Here is a 12,676-nt window from a genome sequence, read left to right as displayed (position 1 = left end):
TCCTCCCCACCACCCAGGTCTTTACTACCCTATTGCCTGTGTCCGTGGGCTATGCATATCTAGATATATATAAAAGGCGAAGTGACTGTCCGACCCAGCTGACTGGCCGACTGGCTGGTACATATGACGTGAACTGACCACCAGGGGGAAGATGCTCAACACAGGAGCTGCCAAGCTGCGGTGACTTGGCAGTGGTGGTTCTTGGGTGACACACCCCAGAACCAGAGAGGAGGGAGCCCGATTCCTTGAGGGGCCACGCGATTCTGCCTTCAGCCGTGGGTTATGTTATTGCTGGGACACTGTTGGCCCCGAATCTGGTTTACTGCTGAGCTGCAGTGACTGCAGACACCCTTCGAGCCATGGCTCTGCCCCAGGTGCAGCAGGCGGGGAGGGACCACAGGAGGTTGGCTCCAGGCATGTCTGGCCCGACACACACAGTCCTGCCCCGCCGGCCACCTTGTAATTAATTTCCTTTCAATGTGCATGAATCCATGCACTGGGCCACTAATAAGTATATAAGTCCTTTGGTTTATCTCTTCTTGTCCACCCAACCCCACATCAAGATATGTCAGTCTGTTCCTTGCCTCCCTGCTTTGGGTCTTATTTTGTTGGTCAATTCATTTTGTTCATTAGATTCCACAAATAAGTGAGATCTTGTGATATTTGTCTTTCTCAGATTGGCTTATGTTACTTAGCATAATATTTTTCAGCATTTATTTGCCTGGCTGGCATGGCTCAGAGATAGAGCATTGACCTGTGAGCCAGGAGGTCACGGTTTGATTCCTGATCGGCATATATGTTTGGGTTGTGGGCTCGATTCCCAGGATGCAGCTGATCAGTGATTCTATCATTGATGTTTCTGTAAAGGAGGGATCTCTTACCCTTTGAGACAGCATGGATTTTATTTATTTTAAAAAACATTTTGTGTTCTTATTGTTCAGTGCAATCTCTAATTACTTGCTGAATGAATGAATGAGCAAAGAGAGGAATGGAACAATCTATGGTCATTGAGTGTTCTGAGAATTCATTTTACTAAACAGATTGTGATTTTCTAGAAGAGATGCTGATTTGCTTTGGCATTTTCTTCCTGTCTTCTTACTTTTGTGCTGCCTTCAGGACCAAAGTGGCTACTTTTATTTTAGAAATATCTTCTTCAGCCTAAACTTTTTTAGTTCTCAAAGAAGTAGCTTGCTTCAAGTTGTGTGTTAACTCCTGTGAGTTGATTCTTACCTCTTTAGGCATCATAATATGTTGCTTGTTTATTTCTAAATTCTCTGCAGGAGGAAGTATGTATTAAATTATTTTTCTCTTTGTTATAATAATGAACTCTGATTTTTAGAAACTTATACTTTTTTAATTGTTTGCTACAAAATTCACCAATAGCGTATATCATTTGATAATGAAATACAGAGTTGTTTTTATCATATGTAGCAAGACTGCATTGATATGACAAATGAGGTTTGTTGACTTCATATTAATGCATATTAAAATATTATTTGCCCTGAATGTCTGGAATTTAACTTGTTCCAAATTTAAAATATTTTCAGAGTTAGAGATCTTAACTTAAAGACTACAATTATTGAAAAAAAGAGAGCTATACTTAGCCACAATATTTCTGGATGCATTTTATTTTATCCCCCAACATTTAAATGCAAATGAAAGAATGAGATGTATTGTGTATGTTGCATAATTTCAATTCATGCTTTAAAAAAGATTTGCTAGAAGGACAAGGTGTGATTATTTAAAAAACTATACAAGTACTTAAAGCCCCTTTTGGATTCTTCCAGGGTTTAGGCTTTAGATATACATTTTGCTATAGATTTATTTTGTGGATAACTTCAAAGCTATAGTTTATAATTCAGGGTAGGATAAAGTATGAGAAAAGCTTATAACAGAGCCAGTATTCTTTGCTGGCTTTGAATGGTACACAGAGTGTGTCCACATAGGGTTGTGTGATGTCCCAGATAAAATTGCTCTCCTGGTTCCTAAGACATCAGAAAGTCATGAGGAGAAGGGTGTAATACCAAAATAAATGAGAGAGCTACCTTCCCTTGGCCAGACTCTCCTGGACTTATTGCATCTATGGAAGTAGGCATTACAGAGTTGCTGCAAACTGAATTGGGGAAGGCCCAGGCACTATTCCCTAAAAAGAGAAGGAGGTCTGGGTGAAGAAACCTAATGGGTATACTAGCCATTGATACTTAAAGCTGTCCAAATGCCCAGGACAGATTCATTATCTGTTAATCCTGACTTGAAAATACAATAAATTATCTGGGTCACTTAGGCAAAAGCATGTTATAGGAGCTGGGGAAGGGCTGAGTTAGATATTTATTTTGTATCTCAACTTAATTCAGGTGCCAATACCCAATTTATTATGGCCATTTGTACTATAAGTGCAACATTGGGAGCAGTGATTCCTACAAATGCTGTTGATCAAGATTCTTTTTTTTTTCAGAATGAATTTAAAAAAAAATCTAGTTAGCTAAGTAGGTTAACTAACCTAGATGTTTACTGGCCATATTTTTTTAAAAAAAGCGTTTTGAATCAAACCAATCCCTAGAGTCTAGAAAAGTTTCTGACCTAAATTAGGAACCTAAGCTCCATTATTATTTTCAGTTGAACACTACTTATAGCATCCTCACATTTGGGAAAGAATACGGCCTTTGCAACAAAGTTTCTTTGTTTTCATGAAACTAAAAATGTGCTGTATTTAGACCAAACAATAAAAATAAACTACCAAACTACCTTCTAATGCATGGGGGTTCTGGAGAGAGGAAACCATAGATATTTAGAGGCATAAAGTGACTCATTGTGCTAGTTAAACTTTTTACAAGGCTAGCTCTGTGTGTTTGAGTTGCATCTGTTACCTCTTCGGCCAGAACTAAAGTGTGTGCAAGCAAAAGAATTTTGAATTGAATCGTGGCTCATACAGAATGCATTGTGTATAACCTAAGAGTCTAAATGGGTTCCACACTTTATGTAGAACAAAAACGGCATCCTTTCATGTTTATTCTACCTATAAGGTATTCTTGTTGAACACATCCAAGATATTTTCTGTGAAGCTAATTCATTTTAACTTGCAGACATAAATGAAACATGTTTTTCAAATGTAACTTGTAAGCCTTTATTTCTTTTTATAAAAATATTTCCTTTTGTATTTACTTACACTTTTAAACACAAAGTTTATTACTAACATTATATAAAAAGCTATAATGGATGGAGATTTTGCATTCTTAGCAATAGAATAATGAAATAATTGTTTCTTTTGTTATTGTCATCTTAGAAAAAGTTGTAAGAGTAGATGGGAACAAATGCCTGACTTAAAAATAGTGTGATTTGTAGTCAAATGTATACTTTTTTTAATAAAGCATAAAAAGGCAACTTACCTAATTTTTTAAATTTCATTTTCTCTCTAAATTTTCAGGTCACTTTCATGAATTCAAAGGCAATTTACCAGTGATTTTGGGTGCTGGGGCTGATTTTTTTTGGCGTATTTGTAAGTATTGGTTTATTTATTACTATTACTCTTCTCATTGTGTCATGGAAGTTATAGTTTGTAAACAAGTTCTTAAGTCCTCTAGCATGTGAATTTTTATTAGTTTTTTAAGTGTTAATAATTTTTTTGTGTTTTCTTAAGAGGAGTATAGAAAAAAATATTAGGGCCCATTACAATACGCTGAAAGAATAGATATCTTACTTTTTGAGATGAGGCTCAACTGTAGGAATGATTTACCTTACAGGGGCTTGTCTAGATACACATGGATAGTTTACCCTGGTAAATTCTTAGTCTTCTGATTGTCTGGACTTGAAAAGTGCTGTGTGCTTGTGCTCACAGAAAAGAGGTGAGATGATACAGAGTTCAAAGAGCTGCCAGTATAGGAGATCATGTACTAAGGAACCAAAGTCTTATTTAGTGAATGTATAATATATATCAAATTGGGGGCCTTCCTTGCTTTCTTCACCATCTCTCAAAACAATATTATATTTTAATAGTATTTTGGAGAACAAAGATACTTTTTCTCAGGAAAGAAGGTAAATTTCAAGAAAAAATTTGAATGAACCTGAATGATCAATTAAAGTACTTTAAATTGATATATACTTATTAATATAGAAGTACTTTAGAATACGTGGCAGGTATTAAAGATGTCTGTTAAAAAACAGACTATTTGAGTAGAATCTAAAATACATTTATATGTGTACTATGTTGTAACCCACGGGCATCTCAAGGGCTGCTTTACATTTGATAACAACAAAGACATAGAAACTTTTCCTCCGTTAGTGTTCTCTGGTCAAGAACTTTAGAGAATATACTTCTAGGAAAGTATTTTTAAAAAAAGTAACAGTATCAATTAGAGTTTAAGTTATTCTGTATTTAAGCAGAAAGCAGCAAACATTTATTTAAAACCAGCCTGATGGCTGGAGATTAGAAATGGAGGTGGAGTAAGTGGATGATGCAAGGACATGCTCCCAGGACCAAACTGGAATTACAACTAAAATAAAAACAGCTTTACCTTTCTCTCAGTAGTACCATTGATTGGAGCTGGCATTTAGAATGAACCTCAGAAAGAAGACACAAATGTTTAATATAGTTTAATACATTTTGTGTGTTCTTCATGTTTTAAGAATAATATGTTATTTTTATGAAACTATCAATTCACACTTTATTTTGAAACTAGTCTTATGTAAAACACAAAATATTAAACTACATGGTTCATTTGCATTACATATAAGCTTTTAATTTGTGCAAGGTATCATAGTGAGGATTAGGAGGCAAAGAAGACGGGGAAAGAAATGTAAACTATTTTCATGGGGTTCTGGAGAAAAAGGATGATTCCAAGGGGCTGAGCTGATCTTACTAGAAATCTGAATAAAAGGAAATAATTTCGAGTTTTTCTAATCTTATCTTAGTTGCTTTGTCTTTTCTTTTACCTCCTTTCTCTCTTCTGTCATATTATTCAATCATTTCCTTTTGTAAGTTTTTAAGATGATTAAAATTTAAAAATGGCAAATACAAGATAATTTACTGGCATTTCAACTAAGATTGCCTTTATTGAAATATTCTCTACAGTTGTCATCACCTGAAGGCTCTCTGTTTCCTGAATTCTTTACTCCCCCCTCTCCCATCATACACCGACTAACTTTGAATGGAGGTGATCCAAATAGTTGAGATTTTTCTTGTGATTTAACAAAGAGATGCTAAAAATAGAAGATGGGTCTCTGTGGGTATAGTTTTCATATGGTTATTTCTGGAGTTCAACTTCAGATTTTGTCTTGATTACTTAGACAAAAGTTATGCTAATCATACAGGCCTTAAAGTAATTGTTTTCCAGTCTTGAGAATTTCCATATGCTAGATTAGGGCCTGGGCTTTGTTGTTCCTTTGGTCAGTGGTCTCAGGCTTTGTTAGGGCCCTCTTCTGACTGTGGAACCTTCTCATTAAAGAAATGTAGCAAGATACTATGACTAAGATAAGTCAGATAAAATTAACATGGGAATGCTTGTGTTCCCATTTCTTTCAATTATTGTGGAAACTGTCTACCACTTCCACTGAATGATGAGATAGCTAAAACAATAAAAATATTTATCTATTTTTGGCTTAAGAAAAAGCAAATGGGATCAATGACAATGGCTTCTTTTAGGAACTTTAATTTCCATGTCCTGGAACTGCTTATTTGCTACATGATCTAAGGCAGAAAGTTATACCTCATGGCCATGGGAAGGTTTCTTAGTAAGGTGTGCAGAAGCCGGTCTGTGAGATAAGGAAGGTGGGATATTGTTTTGCACATCCATAATGAATGGGCCACACCAAGGGTGTGTGAGAACCGATTGGAATCTTACCTACTCACATCTACTACCTAGGTCAGAAGAGGAAAACACTGTGAACAAAAGTGGTTATCTTTTCAGAAGCTGAAAGCATCTTATTATAGGTTTTTATCCCCCTCTTTAAAAACTAAAACTACCCTTTTCTTTTCCCAAAGTAGGCATTGTGTAATAGGACCTTGTTTTCCATGTTAATGTCCCACATTTAGTTTTTTATGTCTAATTAAAAAATACTTATGGAATTCTGACCATTTAATTTACCAGAGCAATAAATGCTTGATTAAAAACAAAACAAAACAAAACAGAAATAGATAATTAGATAACCTGCTTTTTCAGGTTACCCAACCCTTTTTAGTAATTTGAAAATGAATTCCCTTTTATAAAATGCTATCTCTGTTCATGGTCTCTACTAGCAACCTTTTCCCTGAAAAAGGAACAAAAAGTATTTTATTGTCTGGTACAAAAAGTGATTATCGCTTAGCCCATGCTTCAGGAAATAATAACAATATCTTGATTTGGTATGACACTTGTTTTTGCAGATATTAAATTGGCTTAATTTTGTAAAAACTCTTCGAGGTGAGTAGGAATTATTTTCATTTTTGCAGGACTTAACCTTTTAGTGCTCTTTCCATTATATCAGGTTGTCCTTTCTCAGAGAGTATTTTAACTCTTTCCTTTGTTGTTTTTGATCACTATCTCAGTCTCCATTTGATTGCTATACAAGTATTTTCAGAAAGTTGAGGTGGAATAAGGAAGTCAAGGAGGAGATTGTAGAGAGCTTTCTGCCACTTCACTTTCCTCTGTTTCTGGATCATTTGCTCCTCCCTGACGTTGGCCTAACCCCCGATTCCAAAACTGTCACAGGTTGTGCTTCAGCTGAAATTTTTGAAGTGCATGAATTTTTAGGAAATTAGCAACAACAACAAAAAAGTCACGAATTCATCTTTATTGTGGTATTTTTAAATGGACAGAAATCTATTTCAAACTGAGCATAGCCCAGTCCAAAGCTCCCTCAGTGAAAACATCTGTGATTTTAAGGACAAGTAGGTCTAAGTGCATTATCTTTAAAAAATATTATTCCAGGCTAATCTTGACATAGAGCAGGTAAATAAAAAAGATGAGCTGTGAAAATCCACAAATAGGGCTTGAATGCCATTTTCCATGACAACGGGCGCTGCCCCATGAAAGCATTAATGCTGGGAATGTAAGGAATTTAAAATTGTGCCTTCTCAGTTTTACAGTTGTGTGCTCATGTTAATTAGAGATATACTGACATTTGAAGTATCTACATTGATACACACAGCTACCATACATTTGTGAACTGTGGCTAGAAATCTACTTTAATTGAAAGCAGTTTGCTAATCTGAATGTGTATATCCATTATATTTTAAGCTTTTTAAAGTTTTATATTCTAGTGCCTTAGACACTTGTTCTTTCTGCTTGCTTCATTTTCTGCTTCTAATTTATACCTGAAAGTGTAGCCTGGCCTATTTTTAATCTCTTAGTTGTGTTTTGGAGCAATATGGATGGAATTTTGAGAAAAAAATTTTTTAATAGCATTCTTTATTTGCTGTAGTTTGAATCTTTCTTCCCTCTCTGACTTTCTAAATTGTTGGTTTTCCTTGCAAACCTTTAAGATGGCCTGCCACGGAAATAAGGTAGGATTTAGGTTTATGGAATTTGCTTCACTGACTATATTTAAGCACTAAAAAGCTACTGTTCACTATGGTTTTAGCTGGAAAAGCCCGTATTAGAGACCTTGATGAGATGAACAGTGAAGAGGCATTCTGGTTTTTCTAGTATAACTGAGGTTCATCCTTTTCTCTTGATGTCAAGCTGTGTATCTTAATTTTTGATTTGCAGATATATCCACAATAGCTTGATGACTTCTTGAGGTCATCTTTAACCCTAGAGGTCTTGCTTTGTCTGTCTTATACTTAAAGGAAGATTTGACATCTCTTTTTTTGAAGGCCTGTATTTCTTAAGAATTTGCCTGTCAGGATTTAACCTAATTATTTTCTACTTGTTGTCTAATGAAACTCCCATACTTACTTTTTGGACCAATCCCTGAATATTATGCAAGACCAATTAGAATGAAGCTTCCTTTTTGTTGCCCCAGAACACACTGCTTTAAAAAGTTTGTAATACTCTGTACTTGTTTCATTAAGCCATTTTATTGGCACCATTAAACCACTGAAACCTGGGACCATTAAAACGTAGTACTATTATTATTATTAAGGCTTATTTTTACCCTTTATTACTTTTTTTTCCACTGTACTAAGTTCTTCTGTTTTTATTCTTTCATGTTGCTTACTACATATTGTGCCACCACAGCAAATTTTTGTAATTTTAAGTTAATTGCTCAATTATCAGTGATAGTCATGAAGTACTTGAAACATGCGCAGTGGAAGACTTAAAAATTTCAAAATAAGTTGATGTGTCATAATCTTAAATGTGAAACATGCCAATATCTGCAGGCATAAAAATACACTGCCCGAGCTAGGCATTTCAGGGAAGGCAAAAACCGACTCTTAAAATCAGGGCGTTTGTCTGGCACTGAAGTGTGTCATCTTCGCTAATTTCAAACAACATGTCTAAATTTGATCTTGGTTTACTTTAAAAACTACAAAAACTTGGTCATGGCTATAAAAAAAAAAAGTAAGTAAAACTATTGATTCTATTTGAATGTTTTACTGGAACCTCACAATCATAATACTCACTGTAAAGTGGAATTTAGTGTGAGGTGGATCTGTGCTGGATGACCTCTAGATAATGTTTCTTTACTCATGAGGCAATCCTCTAATCAGAGGACAGTGTTGCTGTGAAGTTAGTATGTTGTTGATTTATTTATATAGAAAAAAACCCATGAGAACAATGACACTTGGGGACTTATTTTGAATCCTACACAGTAATATTCTCAGATGCCTTTAAGATAACTCACACATTATGGCAAAATAATTATTGTAACTCTTTTGGCAACTAGGCAAATTATCATTACATTTTGCATTAGTATTCAGTTTAGGGTTTTCTCTAAACTAATATAGTGCCAATGGCTCTTTTTTAGATGCTATTATGGTTCTTTTACATTTTTATAGTATTGTAGTAAAGCTGAATTTACTGGCTACATTTTGAAGGTGGAGTAGAGCAATACGAGAGTCAACATTAAAGTGATTCAGTGCCCTTTGGAGAAAAATTCTTCTTAACTCAAGATTGAAAACAATGTGGGGCTTGGGGGCAGTTTGCTAAGAGCAGCTAATAAACCTGAATATTCCCCCAAAAGCTGCTCTCTCAACCTGTTTTAACCAAGAAGATAGGCTTAATCATCGTCCAGTATTCTTACATAACTTTCATTAATATTTAAAGGTATTAAATGTATGCAGAGAAGGGGAAATAAAACCATAATTTGAGCTGGGAGGTGGTCTCAGATATGAGGAAATGAGGGAGTGTCTCTGAATGCAATGATTATGCATAGCTAGCTATTATTTTATAATGTAATGATCTATAAGATGTGAAATATAATTCTATAAAAAATAGTCTGTCTATAATTCTGTAAAAAACAAGCTATTGATTTACTCAAGCATTTAGATAGAAATATTTTAGCAGTGATTCAGTTTGTAAAGATTGTTTGAGTATGCAACAAATTCTGGTTCATTTTGTTGTATGCTTGTCTCTACACATGACTCTTAGCATATAATTTTATTTGAAATACATATTTCATGTTATCTTATAGTATGGCTATAAATGTTCACATTTCACCAAATTGTTGCCAGCTACAAACATCAAAATGTGAGTTAAATATTGCCAGTAAAGATAAAAACATTTTCTATGTTCTCTCCCTGCTTCTTTCTCCCTTTCTCTCCACTTCTCTTGTCTATATCCTCCCTTCCTCTTCCTCTTTCTCTGTCTCTCTATCTGTCTCTGTCTCTGATTCAAAGTCTATTGTCTTATTTCAGAACGTATTCCTTTCCACTCTAGAACACCAGCAGAGTCTCACTTCATTTGGAATACTCTTCATTATAAACTTAACTGATAAAATTTCCATAGGTTCAGCTGTGTCAGAGCACCTCAGGTCTGTTTACATCTTAGTCTGAGAACTGTTACATCTTACTCTGAGACTGAATGCCATGAAAAAAGGCCTATCCTGTCTTTTTATCACCCTGTTGGAATATTGCAACCATTTTATGCCAATAGTTCTCTTCCGAAATACAGATTTCACATCCTAGGTTTTTGGGTTTCTGTTCTTCCTACATTTCTCTCTTTCCTTCTCTGAGATTATATTTTCATTTGGGTCCTTGTGCTGCTGAATGGAATTTCAGTTAATGGGCAGAGTGATTGTTGCTTGCCCTGATGAGTTTTTTTCCTGGAGGAGACGTGTGTCAATCATATTTAGAGAGAGCCTGTGGGAGGAGCAGGGTTCAAAACAAGGAGCTCTTATCCTGGCAGGTGCCAGGGACTGGGACTTGTTTTGCTCAGTAAGCAGTGAGCTACTACCCCTTACCTCATTTTTTGCTGCTTCAATTTTTCCTTGTTATTAATAAATGTTATTGTCAAGAAGTTTTTTGTTTTAATATTTGTTTTTGCATAACACCAGGGACCATTTTAATTTCCTTTTATTCCTGGTGCCATCTTTAAAAAAAAAAAGCCTTATTATGTCTTTCCATTCTATTTCCCAGGAAGAGGGGCGATGTAAGCATGTTGAGAGTAAATGCAAGGCTTGCCTAATCTCAGTGAGGAGAGATCTGACTCAATAGCATCTTCAGGCTGGGTGGTGTAATCAGTGGTCAATCTAACTTCTAATTCCCCCCCTGAAAGCTATTTAAAGATGAGATTATCTGTTTTCCCAGTTATGACAAATCCTTTTTTTGGGGTAGCAAATACTTTCTTCCCAGGGGAGTGCTTAGTATGTGTTGGAAATTAATTCAACTCTACAAATATATACTGAGTACTGACTATATTCAACACAGAGCATTAGATGTTGCATTGGAAACAAATGCACAAGTACAAAGTTCTGCTATCAAGAACCTTAGAATCTAGACATAATTATTAAACCTTATTCCTTTTTGTGTCCCTAGCGTCTAACTCAGTGCAGGACTCAAAGGAGGGATTAATACATATTAATTAAGTTGTATTGATTATTGCAGAGGAAATAAGCAGAGGAGAGATATAATCTCCATGTAGGATATGTTAAGTGCCTTCATAAAGTCAAAATAGCGCTGGGGGTTCAAAAGAATGAAAGATATGTCCCTTTAAGAAGAAGGAACTAAGGAGGCAGGCTTTTTGATGTTCTTTGAAAGTTGAGCAGAATTTTGCCAATGGAATGGATGAAGAGATAACGAGAGAGGAGCATCATGGTAGTGAGGGGAATAGCAGGCACAGGGGTATGGAACAGACAAATGGAAGCAGGGAATTATGGGATAGATAACATTGAGAAATCCAGTTTGACTTAGGTATAGGGCAGCCGTGGGCAAACACCGAACCCTTTTTTGTAATGATGTTTACTTTGAATTTATATTAGTTCACACAAACACTCCATCCATGCTTTTGTTCCGGCCCTCTGGTCCAGTTTAAGAACCCATTGTGGCCCTCGAGTCAAAAAGTTTGCCCACCCCTGGTATAGGGTATGTATAAACTAGAATATTTAGTGGTCATATCATTATGTCCTGTAAGGCTACATTAAGGGGCCAATCACAATCAAATAGTCCAGTGGTAAGGCAAGAGATTTGCTTTTAAAAAATTAGTTCAGCCAGCAGAGTTGATTAGTGGGGGAAAAGAAAATATTTGAATTAGAGAAACAGCTTGTGAGGGCTATTGCAATAGTTTAGGCAGGAGATAAATGTTTAAATGAAGGTTGTATTTTGGGAACTGAAAGTTAGGAACAGAAAGAAGAGACTTTGCCAATGTAGGATCAATATGACTATATGTGGTGGGGTGCATGAGGGAAAGAAAGGAGTTAAAATGACTCCTTTGCTTTTCCTTGTTCCTGTTGTTCATCATAACACTGAGTTTTAGAAAAGGCAGAAGAAAATGATCATGCTAGTTCTTTCTTGTCAATATTTAAATCCCTTGCATCTCATTGGTTAGATACCCACTGAAAATTAAAGATAGTTTTTCTTCTCCTGGAGGACTTTGAAGAAGATGTGTTTTTAGAGCAGAGTTGGGGAACATCCATCCTGTGGGCTGTATAAGGCCCATGAAATCACATAAGGCCCAGTCAAGGCAGTAGGGGTGAATTAATTAAATGTATGACCAAATATAGCACGCTAATTTTTTTAAAAAAATCTTTATTGTTGAAATTATTACAGATGTCCCTCTTTTTCCCCCCCATAGCTCCCCTCCACCCGGTTCCCACCCCGCCCCAGGCCCTTGCCACCCTATTGTCTGTGTCCATAGGTAATGCATACATGCATATAAGATCTTTGTCTAATCTCTTCCCGCACCCCCCTCACACCCCCTTCTCTCTGAGAATTGTCAGTCTGTTCCATTTCCATGCCTCTGATTCTATTCCATTCACCAGTTTATTCTGTTCATCAGATTTTTTATTCTTTTAATTTTTAGATTCAATTATTGATAGATAAGTATTTGTTGCCACTTTGTTGTTCATATTTTGTATCTTTACCTTTTTCTTCTTCTTCCTCTTCTTAAAGAATACCCTTCATCATTTCATACAATACTGGTTTGGTGGTGATGAACTCCTTTAGCTTTTTCTTGTCTGTGAAGCTCTTTATCTGACCTTCAATTCTAAATGATAGCTTTGCTGGGTAGAGTAATCTTGGTTGTAGGTCCTTGCTATTCATCACTTTGAATATTTCTTGCCACTCCCTTCTGGCCTGCAAAGTTTCTGTTGAGAAATCAGCTGA

The 12,676-nt window shown here is 35.8% G+C and overlaps 1 long non-coding RNA gene across 12 annotated transcripts in view; it reads left to right on the top strand.

The window, feature by feature from the left end:
* Positions 1-12,676, top strand: part of LOC106724271 — an 83,925-nt gene that overhangs the window by 39,040 nt on the left and 32,209 nt on the right. For all 12 annotated transcript variants that reach the window (XR_001360014.1, XR_001360015.1, XR_001360013.1 and 9 more), the window contains exon 3: positions 3,425-3,496. This is a non-coding gene — a long non-coding RNA (uncharacterized LOC106724271). The remainder of the gene's footprint in view (positions 1-3,424; positions 3,497-12,676) is intronic.

Source organism: Myotis brandtii, unplaced genomic scaffold (genome assembly GCF_000412655.1).
Source record: "Myotis brandtii unplaced genomic scaffold, ASM41265v1 scaffold782, whole genome shotgun sequence".
Taxonomy (NCBI): Eukaryota; Metazoa; Chordata; class Mammalia; order Chiroptera; family Vespertilionidae; genus Myotis; species Myotis brandtii.
The sequence above is the reverse complement of the archived record's forward strand: the minus strand, read 5'-3'. Positions and strand labels throughout refer to the sequence as shown.